Raw genomic sequence first — 17,909 nt, 5'->3', positions numbered from 1 at the left:
GACTCTCACCAAGAGGAACATTTTGCTCCACAGATCTGTTAATAAAAGTCAGGGAAATGCATAAGAAATCAGAGTATTGGTGCAAGAGTTTTGAATGCTTTTGGCTGCAAGTAAGGGAATATTCACTTTTCAGGATCTTTAAGGAGGTTTTCATTTTCTCACATAAAGTTCTGGCAAAAGGTGATTTGCTAGTGAGGATTCAGTGGCTCAGCAATATCAGGGCCCCAGATCGGTAACCCTGCAATTCTCTAAACTTTCCACTTAGTTATAAGATAGACCTGACTCATCTGAGCATGAGGTCCTTACCCAATTATTTCCAAAGCAAGGAGGAGGCATGCAGAGTATTTCTTTTCCAATGCCATACTCGTGGCAGGGGTGAAAACTCCCTGTTTCAGGGGCCCCCAGAGGGTTTCTGCTTAGCTCTCATTGGCCACACCCAGCTTACATGACCATCTGGTCACATGACCACCCCTATATTGGGGTCTGCTCCTTTCTTTCCTGATGGACCTCTGCCAGACATTTGAATGAAATTGAGGTTCTGTGACTGAGGAAAAAAGGAGTTTTTAGTCTTTGGGTTGGCACATTCGTACCCCAGTTAGTTTCTGGCATTTAGACAGGGGCTCCTGGCAAGAAGGATGAACTGGAAATCCCATAATCACTAAAGCAAGTCGTGGCTTTGTAGGTGGTTTCCCAGGGGTAAAAATGAGGAGGGATTCTGTCGTTTACGCCAGCCTGGTTTGGCGATAGATACAGAGCCTGCCAATTAATTTGGCAAAGAAACTCCCCTTCAGTGAACTTTAAATAAAGAGCACAAAAGGGGACAAATGGGAATTATTTTGTAATCTGGCTCAAGCCTTGCGTGATCCTGAGTCACTGAATAGAGCGAGGAGAAAGTCTTCTTGGCATATGCTATCAAGGGCCAGAAGCAGAAGGGAGCGGAGAGAAAGCTGTTTGTACTCCTGGAACCTGTCACGAAAATCCCAAACAAGCAAAATGAATGCTGCATTTCTCAGTGGGTAACACGGCCCAGGATTCAGCACAGTCTGTTTGCTCGCGGGTTGAGTCAGTGTTATTTTCCTCCATTTTAATAATATTTACCATATTGACAGTAATTTGCAGGTTTTTAAGTTCTGCATATGTTCCCACGGAAATAATCCTCCTTCTTTGCTTCCCCGAGACCTTGTTCAGAAAACACCTGAGCCAAGCAAAAATAATAAATAAATAAAAATGTTAAAATTGTGCATCAATCAGAAAACGCCCTCGGGAATTTCTCCAGGCCTTTGCACATAACGTACCGCGCCCACTGAAGTGGCAGTGAGAACATTAGGAGATTTATTGCTATGATTTGGAATCATAATCACGGAATATTTTTCACTGAGAATTATTTTACACTGTTAGGTCTGTAATGTAATTTTAAATGTTTAAAAAATAACTTGGTTTTTTTTTTACAAGAAAACAGCACATTTATCACACAAAGAGTTTATTATTGTTATTTATTAGAGGTCCTAAGTGTGCTGCAACTGTGAATGTGTTTTTTTTTTTTTTTTTTTTTTTTTGCGGTACGCGGGCCTCTCACTGCTGTGGCCTCTCCGGTTGCGGGGCACAGGCTCCGGAAGCGCAGGCGCAGCGGCCATGGCTCACGGGCCCAGCTGCTCCGCGGCACGTGGGATCCTCCCGGACCGGGGCACGAACCCGCGTCCCCTGCATCGGCAGGCGGACTCCTAACCACTGCGCCACCAGGGAAGCCCGTGAATGTGTTTTTATATGGACAGCTCTGTGTGTGTGTGTGTGTGTGCTTTTGTGTGTGTGTGTGTGCTTTTGTGTGTGTGTGTGTGTGTGTGTGTGTGTGTGTGTGTGTTGGTATATAGGAAATCTTAAAGTGACATCAGGGAGAAATCATATAAACAACTGATTCAAATATTGACCCAAATAATAATACATTTTCAACCAGATAATTATCATTGTAGATCTGGGGAGCCTGGTGGTTCTGAAGTCAGACTCTGGAGTTCCAATTCTCACCCTGTCATTTGACCTTGGGAAAGTTATTTAGTTTCTCTGAGCCTCAGTTTCTTCATCTATCAGTTGAATTAATAATAGCAAATAAGAGTATTAAATTATGGCAATAATAATGGTAATGATAATGATGGTGATGATACTAGCTAATCGGTATTGAGTGAGAGGCACTGTTCTAAGCACCTCTCATGTATTCACCCATTTGCTATTATTAATGTTAATAATTATAGAGGCTTGTGAGGATAAGATGCAATGTTATGTGCCTAACACACTACTTCATATGTTGTAAATATTTTAAAACAGGTATTAGCCAAAATAATGTTGTGAATGAATGAACTGGTCAAGTAAGTCAAAATGGAACAGGCCAATTAGGTATCTAGACCCAGACAAAGAGCTCCAGGCTGTATTAGTTACTTAAGTTTAGAGGCAATGCCAAGGTGTTCTGGGCAAAGGATTTTCAAAGTACATCCTACCCTGCCAGAATTCACAAAACACACATAACAGCAAAGGATCCCTTGTCTAGATTCTTTTGAACCAGAGCCTGAACGATTTCCACATGTTTGCATGTAGATCTGGTTATTTCTGGTTTGAACCTCAAAAGTTTAAATGTTTGCACAACAGACTTCTTCAAGAACGTTTGGGGAGGACAGTTATACCACCTGCTGCGATTCCAGATCGGCTTATCATCACCCAGTTGGTGTTTTCCTTTTTCTGGGTCTGGCACACAGCAGCTCTGAGCAACGTCCAAGGACACCCAGCACTCACTACAGGAAGGGTTCCGGTGGGCTTTCCAGCCTCCTGCTTTCAGCAGATTTGTTAAGTCCTCCCCTGTTGACTTTGTAATAATGAACACAGAAACCTGGCTATCACCATTCATTCGTTGGTTCATTCATTCATTCATTCATTCCATTCTCCGAAGAGCACACAGAGACACCTATCAGAGAGTGAATCCGATCACAAACATTCTGAAAGGTTTTAAAAGCCTCAGCAGTTTCTCATGCATCTGCAAGAAAAGCTTGTCCTCTTACCTTAGCCCATGAGACCCGGCCTGATCCGCACCTGGCCTGGCTCTGTCTCCTTTTGCGTCACCGGCCGTGTCTCTCGGCTTCAGCCCTCCTGTTTTACTGCCTTTCGTTGAAGGAGCTAAACTGAGACAGCGTCAAGGACTTTACTCTGCCCAGCATGCCCTTCTCTACCTTTTCCGTGACTGGCTCAGTTCAAATACTTCCATCCCACGGAGGCTTTTCTTAGCAGCTCGACCTAAAGTAATTCTCCCTTCTCCAGTGCCTGGAACAGGGCCAAACACGTAATAGGTGCTAGTACTTAATTAATTTAAATCACATGAAGGATGCTTCTACGATGTGCGAATTGCTGTCTTTTTTTTTTTTTTTTTTTTGCGGTACGCGGGCCTCTCACTGTTGTGGCCTCTCCCGTTGCGGAGCACAGGCTCCGGACGCGCAGGCTCAGCGGCCATGGCTCACGGGCCCAGCTGCTCCGCGGCATGTGGGATCTTCCCGGACCAGGGCACGAACCCGTGTCTCCTACATCGGCAGGCGGATTCTCAACCACTGCGCCACCAGGGAAGCCCCGAATTGCTGTCTTTTAAAGAAAATATTTAGGTGTATAAGTAAACTCAAGGAGGACTCGTGGGATTTTAGGTTCTCTTGGAAGGAAGAACGATAGAATGACTGATATTTAGAATGGTGCATTCCAGCTTCAGTGGCTGCAGGAGCTGGGCAGGCAAACAGTGTGAAGTCAACCTAATTTTAAAGAAAAGAGAAACAGTGAGAGCTGTGCCCCAACTCGAGAGTTAGGCCTCACCTAAGATAATTCAAATTCAATAAAAAAAAATAAAAACAAATAAAAACTGTAGCCTTGGCCACTGTTTCAGCCGGCCGGTTTCTAATCCTGATGCACCGCGGACTCTGCTAAATGCTTTCCTACACACGCTACGTATATTCTTTCATTGACTGTCACTGTACCCCGTGAAGGAGGTCCTGTGATTGACATCATTTATACAGTCGGCCCTCAGTATCTGCGGGTTCTGCAGCTGCAGATTCAACCAATGGGACTGAAAATATTCAGAAGAAAAAAAAAAAAAACGGAAAGCTCCAAAGAGCCAAACTTGAATTTGCCGTAAACCGAAAACTATTTGTGTAACGTTTACATTGTATTAGGTATTATAAGGAATCTAGAGATGATGTAAAGTATACCTAGTACATGCAAGTGCTATGCCATTTATATAAAGGACTTGAACATCCCTCGATTTTGGTATCCATGGGGGTCCTGGAACCAATCCCCCGAAGATACTGAGGGACTGCTAGAAATGCGGTGCTTGAGGTTTACAGAGCAGGGCAGACTTTTTCTGTAAAACGCCTGATAGTAAATATATATATATATTTTTTTGTGGTACGCGGGCGTCTCACTGTTGTGACCTCTCCCGTTGCGGAGCACAGGCTCCGGACGCGCAGGCTCAGCGGCCACGGCTCACGGGCCCAGCCTCTCCTCGGCACGTGGGATCCTCCCGGACCGGGGCACGAGCCCGTGTCCCCTGCATCGGCAGGCGGACTCTCAACCACTGCGCCACCAGGGAAGCCCTGATAGTAAATATTTTAAGGCTTGGTGAGCTACACGGTCTCTGTTGTAACTACTCAGCTCTGTTGTTGGAGCTCACAGGCAGCCACAGCCATTAAATACACACATGGGTGTGGCAGCGTTCCAATAAGACTTTGTTTAGAAAAGCAAGCAGCGGGCTGGATTTAGCTGGCTGTAGTTTGCCAACCTCTCTGATAGAGGGTAGGTAATTTGCTTGTATTTAAATAGCTAAGTGGCAGCTAGCTTTTGAACTCAGTTGTCCTGATTCCCAAATGCTCAGTTTTGAAGACTACATTTACTGCCCTTGCTTCCTGTTGGTCTATCCAATAGGTCAGGGCCACCACAGTTTTTAATAACTATAATGCACATTTATTGACTGCTTACTACACACCAGGCACTGCCTAAGGGATCTGTGTATATATTCAGTGATTTCATCCTTATGATGTTGATGGAAGAAGCCACATTCAAGATCTGAAATAAAAAGCTTAATTTCTTGCTTGCTAAGAAGGCAGAACTATCCAAACTGTTCTGGTTGAGTCTTTCTTTGAATAAGCAGCGAAAAAGTGGACCTCTTTACGGTTTGGGGAGGTGTGGACCTCAAGGATTGGCGGGCTTTCAGAGGCAGAGCTGAGGATGCCTTGCCTCGAGTTCTCCAGGTCTGGTTAGTTGCCTGAGGCTGCTGAGGATGCCCTGTGGAAGGGGTGGGGGGCGCTGGGTGAGTTGTCGTGGATGGATTGGGATGGACTAGGTATAGACCAGGGTCAAAGTACCATCAGCCTTTGTGTCCCTTGCATTTGCATAGTAAGAACTTTTGACGCTCACAACAATGCTATGAGGAGATACTCTTTTTATCCCAAACTTGAACTTGATGTTTGAGGAGATGGAGGCAGATCACGTGCCTTGCCCAGGATATCATGGCTGGTAAATGGTAGAGCCAGGATTTTAAAACTGAAAGATTGGACCCATACTGGGTGCTCTTAAAAATGACCCCCTTCTGAGGCTTCCCTGGTGGTGCAGTGGTTAAGAATCCACCTGCCAATGCAGGGGACACGGGTTCGAGCCCTGGGCCAGGACGATCCCACATGCCACAGAGCAACTAAGCCCGTACACCACAACTACTGAGCCTGTGAACCACAACTACTGAAGCCTGCAAGCCACAACTACTGAGCCTGTGTGATACAACTACTGAAGCCCGCGTGCCTAGAGCCCGTGCTCTGCAACAAGAGAAGCCTCCTCAATGAGAAACCCGCGCACTGCAACGAAGAGCAGCCCCCGCTCGCCGCAACTAGAGAAAGCCCACGTGCAGCAACGAAGATCCAAAGCAGCCAAAAATAAATAAATTAAAAAAAAAAAAGGCACCCTTCTGCCTCTCATGTCACGTGTTTGCTTTCAGTGAGACTCACAAGTTGATCACTTACAGGCACTTAAATTAATTCCTGGCTTGAATCTATATACATTTTATTCATTTTGTCTCATCCTTTGTTCTCATCCCTTTTTCCTCTTTAGGTAACAAATGGCTACTTAAAAAAAGGGCATCCACAAGGCCAAATTCCTTGGTGTGAAATGCAGTGCCATTTAAGGTAATTGTTACTAACATTTTAGCTTCTAACCCCAAAGTCTGGCTTGCTTTGGCTGAAAGGTTAATAGGCAGAAATCTTGACTTCACAGCACATCAGGACAGATAAATGACTACATGAACGATAATGCAGAATTATAGTCTAGTTTAACCCCACTGGGTTTGTTCTTGACTCTTAGACCAACCTTGCAAAAGGTTAAATGGAAAATTAAGGGAAAGACAAGTTTATCTTTCTGCAAATTCATGTTTCACCTTCTAGAACTTGCAGGACTCAATAGTCATGGCCAACATTTATGGCAGAACCAGGAGAATTATAACTAGAGAGTTACAATTGTTTGCCATTTGACCATAGACTGACTCGGGGGACAGAAGACTTGGACTTAGTCCTATTTTCATCTAAATTAGGTGCAAAATCCTGGGAAATGGGTTGAGTCTCTCCACGTGTATTTGTTTCCTAGGGCTGCTGTGGCAAAGTACCACAAACCGGGTGGCTTAACATAACAGAAGTACATTGTCTCATAGTTTTGGAGACCGGAAGTCTGAAATCAAGCTACTGAAGACACTAGGGGTGAATCTCCCTTTGCTTCTTTCAGCTCCTAGTGTTTGCCAGTGATCTTCACCATTGCTTGGCTTATAGATGAATCCCTCTAATCTCTGCTTCTGTTGCCTCTTAGCTTTGCCCCTTGTGTCTCTGTCTCTGAGTGTCTCCTCCTTTTCTTACAAAGCCACCAGTCCTATTGGGTTAAGAGCCCGCCCTACGTTACATGGACTCATCTTCACTAATTACATCTCAGGGACCTGATTTCCAAATAAGGTCATGTTCTGAGGTACTGGGGGTTAGAACTTCGACATATCTTTTGAGAGGACATAGCTCAGCACATAACACCAGGTTTCCATGTTCTCATCTGTTTTATGATGTTAAGATTACCTTCTCCAAAGGAGTGCTAAAGGGAGGGTAAAAAAATCCAAGTCCTTTGAGGAAAAAGTACTCTGTAATTATTAAACATATCACTGCCAGGTTTATCTGAAAGATGAGGACATATTCATGGGACAGACTGTATGAAATCTAGAATTTTTTGGTTACGCACTCAACCAAGTTCCTTTTTACAGGAGCTAAGCTCCCCATGGTGTATTTTTACCAGAATAATACATAACTCCAAAATAAGTGAGATATACACCAAAGGATGATAATTTCTGACCTAGATATGATTCTGCAGCAAGTTCCAGAAATTGCTTTCTTTATTCATAAACTGGACATTTCTTAAGAGAAAACCAGTTTCTGCCCAGAGATACAAAGAAGTGTTTCTTCTGTTTGTTCTGGAAGAAAAGGAAGTTTTCATCAACACAGATCATCCATATTTGGCTTTTTCACTGAACTTGTAGAAAAGAATGTCAGTTCAGACGACAGAGGATGTAGGAAGTACTTTCGGGCTTCTCAAGAAGTGAAGTTCACATGAAATGGGAAAAAAAAAACTCCCATAATCTTTTTTTGGGTTGTGTTGTTCATTCACTCATTTATTCAACAAAGGTAGAGCCCACTTGATTCAGGCAGAGACACTGGAGGTGCAAAGATGTATCAGATGTGGTCCCTGAACTCAGAGAACCCACAGGTGAGTGGAGAAAAATGTAAAGAAATAGCCAAAATATGATAAGTTCCACTGAAGAGGGATTTCTGAAATGCTGTGGATACAACTGATACCATTAAAAGAAGTCAGGGAAGGTTTTCTGGAGGCAGAAACAACAAAAGCAGGGAATGCAATTGTGCAAAGGGTGAGGGGTATAGAGTCCATATTCTCTGTGTGGCTGGCGTGTAGGGTGTGAGGTGTGTGTGGAGTGTGGGATGAGGGAGGTGAGGTCAGAGAGGCAGGCTGGAGCCATGTTGTACGTATTTGCTTTATGTGTCAACTGAAGAATTTAAACTCTACCATCATAGAGTATTAATTTTTTTCATTTCCTTAATACTATTTTTTCTTTATTTAAATTCATCTCAGCATGTTATATAAAACTTAAAGTGTAAAAAAGTATAAATGTGAACATTATAATCACCCTTAATCTCAACATCCAGAGATAAAGGATTTTGTGGGGTTTTTTTTTGTGTGTGTGTGTGGTACGCGGGCCTCTCGCTGTTGTGGCCTCTTCCGTTGCGGAGCACAGGCTCTGGACGCGCAGGCTCAGCGGCCATGGCTCACGGGCCCAGCCGCTCCGCGGCATGTGGGATCTTCCCGGACCGGGGCGCGAACCCGCGTCCCCTGCATCGGCAGGCGGATTCTCAACCACTGCGCCACCAGGGAAGCCCCATGGCTTTTGTGTTTTACGTGTATCTTTCAGTCTTTTAAAAATAATTAAATAAATTCATTATAACGTATTTATTTTAACTTTATTTTATTATAATGTTAAGATAGATATGATTTTTGTCTCTCTCTCTTTCTCTTTTTTCACTTAACATGATATTGTGGACTTTGTCCTGAAAGAATTTTTTCTAGATAGTATTATGATATACCTACATTTTTAAAACAAGCTTAACTCTGGTGGCAAGGAGAGGTTTTACATTCTAGGATGACATCAAGGCAGTGTGAGTAAAAACTTGAACTCCTACTCTTCCAGCTGTAGAACTGATTCAGTCTTAACGTATTTCAACTTGTCCTGTGATTCACAGAAATAAAGCAAATGGTTCATTTTTTATGAAGGGGACTTTTTATACATTTATTAAAAATTATTAAAATTTTCATTTTTTATAAAGGGGAAGTGAAAAATGAAACAAAATCTTGAAAAAGAAAATACAGATGCAGAAAAATGGCAGGTTTTAAGCAGCACATTTATTTTCTAAAAATAATCATTCCTCTTTATTTAAACTGACAGTCTGAGCATGCGAAATATGTGATACTTTAAGCCTAAGACCTTCCATAAACTGCATCATTACAAGACACATAAGCAGCATAAGCAACATAAGACAATATTGCAGCAGTCTCAAATAACCCGTCTGCAGAACAACTCTTAGTTCAAAATAACATCATGGTACACATGATTTTTTAAACTTATCCTTGGAATTTAAGATAATAATACCATTAGAAGGGATCAAAATAGGCTCAATGGGCATGAAATTTAAAAACTGCACAGGAATGTAGACTTACACAATGTCTCCTGGGCTGTGTCTAACTCTAAAATAGTTTAATGCTTTAATGTGAAAAATCAGTAGTTTGTAGCATTTCAACAATATTCAATAACATCCACAAATCCCACTAAACCAGAGAGTTCACAAATACTTAAGATAATCAGAATGATTTTTTAAAAATTGTGTTTTGACTTAAGTTGGAGGTTGTCAACTATATTTTTTATTTTTATTTTTTTTAAATTTTTATTTTGTGGTACGCGGGCCTCTCTCACTGTTGTGGCCTCTCCCGTTGCGGAGCACAGGCTCCGGACGCGCAGGCTCAGCGGCCATGGCTCACGGGCCCAGCCGCTCCGCTGCATGTGGGATCTTCCCGGACCGGGGCACGAACCCGCGTCCCCTGCATCGGCAGGCGTATTCTCAACCACTGCGCCACCAGGGAAGCCCGTCAACTATATTTTTTAATGCACCATGTCAAAACAAACTAATAACATTCACCTATAATGACACTTTATATCTTCAAGTCTAAAGAAAACTAGCTTAAGATCTAGAGGGAAAAATCAAGTTATCTATACAGAGACAAAAATCAGGCCAAATTCGACTTTCTCTTCTGGGATAGAGGGAATTAGATAGACCTGACCATTATTGAAAGATAATTTTGGGGAAGAGATAAAATCATAACTTACATACAGATATCAACATGAACATGTGTATTAAAGATTTTATTTTACTCATATGAGGGGCCCAGGCTGGTGTTATAACTTGTTCGAAGAGAAAGACAAAACACAGCACAAACAGCACAAATTTATCTGGAGTAAAGGAATGTTGAGATGAATTGCAAGCAAGGACAAAAACCAGGGTAGGAGTGAAGACAGTCTGAACCTCTACCAGATAAGACATACTTTGCATATCTATCAGTTACCCACAAGTTACAGAGTTGTAACATAGCTCAAAGTCAAGGAACAGAACTAGATTCTGATAACTCAGAGGGTGTGCTATAGACATGGGCTGTCTTCCACTGGAGCACTTTCTTTTTTTTAATGTCATAATGCCAGTCTACCTCTCATTGCCCTGTTGTCTTCTGTTTCCCTTTATACCAGTCTTCTACAATATTAAACCCCAGAATTACATGAAATGATGTCTGCAGATTTAGGAGTAAAAAAAGATTTTTTTTTTTTTTTTTTTTTTTTTTTTTTTGCGGTATGCGGGCCTCTCACTGTTGTGGCCTCTCCCGTTGCGGAGCACAGGCTCCGGACGCACAGGCTCAGCGGCCATGGCTCACGGGCTTAGCTGCTCCGCAGCATGTGGGATCTTCCCGGACCAGGGCACGAACCCGTGTCTCCTGCATCGGCAGGCGGATTCTCAACCACTGCGCCACCAGGGAAGCCCAAAAAAGATTTTAAGAAAGCAAAACTCTCAGCCAAACCATCACTATTACTGTTAAAGGGCAATGATGGACACTTTCCCACTGCAATCTAAGTTCCATTAAGCCAGTAACTTCAGCTGTTTGGTCCACTAGTAGTGATAAATCCTGGTTTTTGAGGTCTGAAGCTTTTATAGTGATTACAGCCTTCTTGAAGAAGAAAAATGTATATAAAATTATGAAAAAAGAATTAGGCACAGGGCTGATACTTAATTAGAATGAGAAAATAAATCATGAAATGAATAATCATTAAAAATCATAAATCACAAATGATATCAAAGCCTATTTTAAAAAAACCGCACACACATCACAAAGTCGAGAAAAATAGTATTAAAAAAATTTTATTTATTTATTTTTGGCTGCGTTGGGTCTTCATTGCTGTGCACGGGCTTTCTCTAGTTGTGGCGAGTGGGGGCCACTCTTCGTTGCGGTGCGCGGGCTTCTCATTGCAGTGGCTCCTCTTCTTGTGGAGCATGGGCTCTAGGTGCGTGGGCTTCAGTAGTTGTGGCATATGGACTCAGTAGTTGTGGCTCGCAGGCTCTGGAGCACAGGCTCAGTAGTTGCGGCGCACTGGCTTAGTTGCCCCGCAGCATGTAGGATCTTCCCAGACCAGGGATCGAACCCCTGTCTCCTGCATTGGCAGACAGATTCTTAACCACTGTGCCACCAGGGAATCCCTATTTTTTTTTTTTTTTTTTAATTAACTGAGTCACACCTCTATAGTACTCTTCTCCCTGCATTTTTTGTGGGCATATCTTTTGATATCACTGATATCATTCTTTCTTTCATGTGACAGTGATTTCACAATATTATTTCCTAGCGGGAGAATTGAAGGATAATTCAGTCGTTCTTCCACTATGGTTGATTGTTTCTGTTTTGTGAGCAGTTTTGTGTGCTCTTTTGTCTGGATTCATAAGATGTCATCAGGACAAGATGTGTCAAAGGAGCTGAGTTGTGATGTAATATGCTGCTACTCAATTTGTCCAATGTGAAATCACGAATTCTGCAGTTCTCATAATTCCCATCAAAAGAGGAATGAAAATGTATGGTGCATTTATTGTTACGTATGCTGTATTATCAAGTAGCTTCTCAATGATAGAGACCTTTGCTGTCAGAATTTTCCATAGACTGTCATCTGACTCTGGGTATTACAGGCCTTGCTTCTCCTCCATGACCCACATACTTGTGAGGTCAGGGGCGTGGCTCCACTGTGATCCTGCTGTCCTTGTGTCTTTGTGTCATGACGCCAGGACAGTTAACCCTGTAGGCACTGAGAATTTTCCAGGAAGCAGTTCACCAGAATAGTTAGCATAAACTTAATTGAACACGTCAGTGACTGTGAATCACATACATATATCCCACTAAAACCAAGATCAGTGTATCCTAAATTCATCTTTCCCTTAGCTAGATACCAAAAATATTCACCACCACTCTAATACCACTGATAAAAGGGAGGTGTAACAGGCAGGGATTTGGTGGGAAAGGAAGCAGCAGTCTATAACTTCGTTATGCTTAGACATCTTACTCTTACAAAATTTACAGGAGCTCAAAAATATGTGTCTGTGTGAACATATCACCCTTCCTCATTTCTCAGTGTATCACCAGTATTTTGCCCATTACATCGATTGTAATAAGCATTTAATAGATCTGTGTTTAATGATGAAATAAATGCTTGATGAGCAACATGAAAGGAAGAGGATATATTTACGTAAGGATTCTTCAGTGCCCCCAAAGGATGCTTGTACATATAGAAAAATACTACTCAGAAGTATTTTATTTTTTAAAAAAATAACTATTCAATTTATTACCAGCAGATATTATTAGCAATCACTTTTTTTTTTTTTTTTTTTTTGGTGGTACGCGGGCCTCTCACTGTTGCGGCCTCTCCCATTGCGGGGCACAGGCTCCGGATGCGCAGGCTCAGCGGCCATGGCTCACGGGCCCAGCCGCTCTGTGGCATGTGGGATCTTCCTGGACCGAGGCACGAACCCGTGTCCCCTGCATCGGCAGGCGGATTCTCAACCACTGCGCCACCAGGGAAGCCCAGCAATCACTTTTAAGAGATCTTTGACAGACATTTGGTTCCCTTTCCAAGCTTGAACACCTCAAATATTTTAGACAGCTTTTAGAAATTTAATATATTTGCTTTCTCTAAGTACCCCCAAGAGACTGAATTAATAAAAACAACCTTCTAGAATATTTATCAAGTCTTTTTCATTTACTAATGTTTAAACTTACAAAAATTTAAAGTTTTTATTTTCTTAAATTTTTTCAAAGGCATATTTATAAAGTGTGTACAGATTCAGTATTTACAGAAAAAATGTTAATACTATGATTTTGTTACTCTCAAATTTTTTATACTTAATTATAAAGTGTAAGTATTGTGTTCATATTTAAGGAATATAGTTATACTTTTAATTAACTGGATTTATTCATGACCAGAGACTGCCTGGATTTTTAGTGGCTGCCCTGCTGGGACTCATCGAGATCTATTTTATAGTTTCCTTGTTATGTCTCCATATCTCCAAGGTGTGATCAATTTACCTATTTCCTCAAAGTCAAGTCATACGTATTTTCTAATTCACCTGTCTATTTACAGATTCCGTAACTTTTACCCCAATCACTGATTTGATTTGACTTTTGCTTCTTTTCCCCCCATCTTGAAGTACATTACGTTGATCCTTGCTAACTCGGACTTACAAATTTGGTGGAATTTTAAAGATGTATAAATATAATTTCTACCCCAGGATAAAGACTTGTCAGTTCAGTGAGCTCATTTTTAAAATATATATTCTCAAACTCATATAACTGAGGAGACGTTAAGAATGATATCCAGTAGAATTTTGTATACCTCACATGGCCTTTGTCTGATTTGCATTTAAACTCATGAGGTCATTCTGCTGGCAGGAAAATGTAGGCCCTCTTCCTAAAAATAAAATCGAAGGCACCCTCCTGCTATTCAAAAGAATGGATCAAAGAATTTCAGAGAAGGAAAATGACAGTTTTTTAAAGAATTTCAGAGAAGGAAGATGACAGTTTTCTAAAAACTGTCAGTGATCAAGAGAGATGCAATTTAATAATAGGGTTTAGAAGTGGTAGTAATACTAAATTTCAAAAATAATTCTTGAATGAGAAGGTGCAGAAAAAATGAATAATAGATCTATGGATTGAAAATCTTACATTATATAGATACTATATAGTAGATGCTAGAAGAGGTAGAATGGAGCTGATATAAAACAAAATGTGCTAAAATTTTCATCATGGATGTTTATGTATTTATAAAATCAAATACAAATGTCAAAAATAATTATTGAAAGAGCATGTATAATGTAAAATTGTCAGCTTTGTCATTATAATTCCATATTATATCATATGAACAAAAGCTAGGAAAAGGGGTCAGGTCTAGGTGAAATAAAAACTGTGCATTTTCATCTTCTACAAAAAGTTAGACTTCAAAAATTTTTGACATAGACATGAAAAATACATGCATAAAATTATAAAATTAACTGCTGAGGGAATAAAAATAAGATGGTGTTGACAGCTGACTCCCCAAAGAGATCATTAAAATAACCTGCAGATCAAGCAAAGCCAAGTTTATTGTTTACTGCAGTGATGGATGGCAGAGTCTTAGTAGCATCTCTAAAGGGAAAAGTCCAAAGTGGGAGATCTGTGAGGTTTTTGTGATCTGATTTAAGGTAGATCTTTCGATGCAGGGACTTGATTGGGAGTTGGCAAAGTTTGTGGTATAATAGTTGAGGATTGATGGATGCAGAGAGGTGAGATTTTTGAAGTGAGTCTTTAATGAATAAACAATAATTTGATGAATCCACTTGGGCAAGCTGTCGTTTAACAGGAAGAAAGGACTTCTGTTCCTTATACTGAAGAGAACACGGTGAATAGTCTATTGTTCAGATAAGTGGATTTTCAGCAAGTTCCTGAAAGAAACAATTAAGTTATTGCAACTTCATTTTTCTGGGCAAGAATTTCTTGGCATAATAGAGTCATGTTAATGTAGACGGTAAGTTGTGTTGATGTAATCACTTGTCAACAACATTTTTTTTAAACTTCAGCCTTACTAAAAATTAAAAAGAAAACATAGCTTATATAAACCAAAGGAGGAAAGATGAATAATAAAATGAGCATAAAATCAGAAAACAGAAATTAAGGAGAAGACCAAACACACCAATAAATGTTAAAAATGAAAGTGGATTAAACTATCTTGGGAAAAGATGCGTTCCATTATATACTAATTGAAGACTAACATACTTTAAAATGATACCTAAAGATTAGAAATAAAGCATGGGCAATGATGTCTCAGACCATCACAAAAACATCAAGAGAGAGTACATTAGTGCATGAATTTAGAATTCAGAGTAAAAATTATTAATGGTGTAAAAGAAATTAGTTTTATTTTGGTGTTGCCCAACTCTGAAAAAATACGGTCATGTATCTTTATGTATAAAAGAGCATCAAAATACATAATCAAAAATTGCTGGGCTTTCCTGGTGGCGCAGTGGTTGAGAGTCCACCTGCCGATGCAGGGGACACGGGTTCGTGCCCCGGTCTGGGAGGATCCCACGTGCCGCGGAGCGGCTGGGCCCGTGAGCCATGGTCGCTGGGCCTGCGCGTCCGGAGCCTGTGCTCCGCAACGGGAGAGGCCACAACAGTGAGAGGCCCGCGTACTGCAAAAAAAAAAAACAAACAAAAAACTGCTGAGGTGAGAGAATGTAGGAGGAAGAAGAATTAAGGATGCATGAGTGTGTGGTTTGGGGTTAGGACTCTAAGAGATGCCAGTTACTGAGGCAGTGAGCTGAGGTATGCGGTGGGTGTTGTCCAGTATACAGAAACTGACCCATGTAGGGAAATTAGATCCATGACAGATGAGACGTTGTAGGCTGATGTGGAAAGGGGGCTACTACAGTGGTTGCCACATAGAAAGGAAGGAATTAGATCTCAGTCTTCCACGGCACCACTCTCTCCCAATAAAATCATCGTTCACACTGAATTCAAGACTTAAATGTGACAAGCAAAACTTTAAAACTTGTGGAAGAAAATATGGATTATGTATGACATTAAGATACTGAAAGAAATAACAGCAAGATCCTTTTTGACCCACCTCCTAGAGTAATGGAAATAAAATAAAAAATAAACAGATGAGACCTAATGAAACTTAAAAGCTTTCGTACAGCAAAGGAAACCATAAACAAGACGAAAAGACAGTCCTCAGAATGGGAGAAAATATTTGCAAACGAAGCAACTGACAAAGGATTAATCTCTAGAATATACAAGCAGCCCGGGCAGCTCAATATCAAAAAAACAAACAACCCAATCCCAAAATGGGTGAAGACCTAAATAGACATTTCTCCAAAGTAGACATACAGATTGCCAACAAACACATGAAAAGATGATCAACATCACTAATCATTAGAGAAATGCAAATCAAAACCACGATGAGGGGGGATTTCCCTGGTGGCTCAGTGGTGAGGAATCCGCCTGCCAGTGCAGGGGACACGGGTTTGAGCCCTGGTCTGGGAAGATGCCACATGCCGCGGAGCAACTAAGCCCGTGCGCCACAACTACCGAGCCTGTGCTCTAGAGCACGTGAGCCACAATTTCTGAGCCCGCGTGCCACAACTACTGTAGCCCGCGTGCCTAGAGCCTGTGCTCTGCAACAAGAGAAGCCACCGCAATGAGAAGCCCATGCACTGCAATGAAGCGTAGCCCCTGCATGCTGGAGAGGGTGTGGAGAAAAGGAAACCCTTTTGCACTGTCGGTGGGAATGTAAATTGATACAGCCACTATGGAGAACAGTATGGAGGTTCCTTAAAAAACTAAAAATAGAACTACCATACGACCCCGCAATCCTACTACTGGGCATATACCCTGAGAAAACCATAATTCAAAGAGAGTCATGTACCACAATGTTCATTGCAGCACTGTTTACAATAGCCAGGACATGGAAGCAACCTAAACGTCCATCGACAGATGAATGGATAAAGAAGATGTGGCACATATATACAATGCAATATTACTCAGCCATAAAAAAGAAATGAAACTGAGTTATTTGTAGTGAGGTGGATGGACCTGGAGTCTGTCATACAGAGTGAAGTAAGTCAGAAAGAGAAAAACAAATACTGGATGCAAACGCATGTATATGGAATCTAAAAAGACTGTACTGATGAATCTAGAGGCAGGGCAGGAATATAGATGCGGAAGTAGAGAATGGACTTGAGGTCACAGGGAGGGAAGGGTAAGCTGGGACGAAGTGAGAGAGTAGCATTGATATATACACACTACCAAATGTAAAACAGATAGCTAGTTGGAAGCTGCTGCATAGCACAGGGAGATCAGCTCGATGCTTTGTGGCCACCTAGAGGGGTGGGATAGGGAGGGTGGGAGGGAGGCTCAAGTGGGAGGGGATATGAGGATATATGTATACATATAGCTGATTCACTTTGTCGTACAGCAGAAAATAACACAACATTGTAAAACAATTATATTCCAATAAAGATATAAACAAAAGATACTGAAGGATTTCTTAAGACACAAAAATGACTAACCTTGAAAAAAAATGACCCATAATTTGACTAAAATGAAAATTAAAACTTCTGTTTATTAAAAAACACCACAAAGAAAAAGAAAAGATAACCCCAAGCCAGAAGACTTTTGTAACACAACTGACAAAAAATCGTTATCTGGAACACATTAACAAAAAAGTCCTACAACAAAAATATGGGCAAATGACATGAACAAACATTGCACAGAATATAAAACATGGGCAGGAAGTAAACATATGACAATGCTCAACCCCATCATAATGAGAAAAATGACCATTAAGATCTCATGTTGATATCCAGGGAGGAAAACATTCTAGCCAGAGGAAGTGCAAAGGCCCTGAGGCAGGATCCTGCTTGGCTTGTCAAGAAATAGCAAGAAGCCCAGTGTGTTGCCTCTAGTGAGCCAGAGAGAGGAAGGAGGAAGATGATGACAAAGACAGGTAAGGGTCCAGATCATTAATTTCGGTGTAATATAATTCAATCCTTGACTGAAGAGGCTAGCAAGATAATAAGAAAAATAAAAAGAAACTTTAACATATAGGGGACAGCACTGATTGGGGTGGTCAAACTAATCTTGAGAGAGAGGGACAAAATGAGAGCAAAATATAAGATGTTTTAGATTATTCAATATTGAAT

The sequence above is a fragment of the Kogia breviceps genome, chromosome 14 (genome assembly GCF_026419965.1).
Source record: "Kogia breviceps isolate mKogBre1 chromosome 14, mKogBre1 haplotype 1, whole genome shotgun sequence".
Taxonomy (NCBI): Eukaryota; Metazoa; Chordata; class Mammalia; order Artiodactyla; family Physeteridae; genus Kogia; species Kogia breviceps.
Note: the sequence above shows the minus strand (reverse complement) of the source record.